Here is a 1,707-nt window from a genome sequence, read left to right on the forward strand (position 1 = left end):
GTGCTGTTTTATTCCCATCCTCATGGATTTATCTCCCTTTGATCTTTGATGTTGGTGATTTCAGAAGGAGTCTTTGAGTGGACGTTTTTCTATTGAGGTTGGAAGTATATCATTTTTTGGCCTGGGGAGGGCATTGCTGGGTTCTCTTGGGTTCAGCCCAGTTGTTGGGTAGGTGGTCCTTCCCTGGAGTTTGTTTGAAGGTGAGTTTGCCCCCGCCTTTCCAATGGCATCTCTTCCAGAGCTTGATCTTCCTGGTTGTGCTGAAAATGATGTATTTGCTGTCAAACTCTCTAACAAGGGCTTCAGTTTGAGTTCTGTGGAGGTGGGGCCTGCCAGGTCTTATAGTCTGTTCCCCTGCTTTTAACTCTTCCTCCCTCTGTGGAACAGTCCATCCTGTTGGCATTAGTCCAAACTTCATCCTGTTCTAGGTGACAACTTGCCAAACCCTGTGGGAGCTGCTGCTCAGATTTGCATGCACAACACATGATACCCCACAGTCTGGCAGGTCTCTCGTGGACCGTGAATTGTAGGAGGGATGAGGTAAACACAGGATCCAAATCAGAGCACTGAGGGGTGCTCTGAAGTTCCCTGAGCTCTGAGCCAGCTGCACATTTCAGGTGGGGACACGCACCCCACCTTGATTTAACCCCCTTGTTGGCACTTGCACTGCACTTCTTCCCTCAGCTATTTTCAGTGCCTTATCAATCACACTGAAATAAATCCAGCACCTTGTTTGGAATCGTGATGTCCTCTATCACTCTGTGTCTGATTCCCTTGGAGCTGCATTCTGATGTTGCTTTCTCATGGCCAACTTGGTATCCTCCACAACGTACTTTAATTGCAAGGCCAAGGCAGTAGATGAGATACAACACCTAAGTGATAAACCTAGATATAAGTCACAAAGATCTTTGTAGTCAGGGCTGAAGCATAGAATTCACAGTCCCTTCTGGTGGCAGTGATGTATAAATATTCATTTGCTTTACCCTAGTTTTGCTATCCTCAGATACCCCTTGACCCCACATCTAATTTGATTTTCCATGGAGCAGGAGCTTTAGGAAATGAAGCAGATATTTCTTTACCCTCTTTGGCATTCCAACACTTCATTTCTCAACCTTTCAACACCATAGCACAGTGCTGTCAAAATAGGAAACAAATATGTCCAGTTGCCCTATTGAGCCCAATTTTGAGGAGCCATATAAGAGTGAGATGGATTGATTCTGTTGGGCTTGGGCCTCTATTATGTCCTCCATCTTCTTCTTTTTTTTCTTTCAGTGTTTCTCATGGGAAGATAATTTTCTTGTCTGGCTCAACATGTTCTGCAGCAAACTTTTCCCAGTTCATGAAGGATGACCTATGTAGAAATTCATAACATGACTGCTTTCTTCTTAATGGTACCATTTCTTAATGTCTAGCCAACTTCAATGATCCTAGAATTGCAGCATCTGTTACATTTTCCAACAAGAAAACTATTGGTCTCCATGTTTCATCAGATATTTGCATACTTTCTATAGAATTAGAGGTAGCCAGACATGGCCGAGCTTTGCCTTTTAATTAAGGCTCTGTTTTATGTTTTCTGTACTTTTCATTCTCATTGTGGTAGAATTTTCCATAGTTCTGTTTATGAATATGACTGCTTCTTGGCACAAAACCTTTGACTTCCAGGGATCTCACAGAGCAAAAGGGAATGGGGAGCTGGCTTGGTGCAGG

Source organism: Cebus imitator, unplaced genomic scaffold (assembly GCF_001604975.1).
Source record: "Cebus imitator isolate Cc_AM_T3 unplaced genomic scaffold, Cebus_imitator-1.0 Scaffold753, whole genome shotgun sequence".
NCBI classification, from domain to species: domain Eukaryota; kingdom Metazoa; phylum Chordata; class Mammalia; order Primates; family Cebidae; genus Cebus; species Cebus imitator.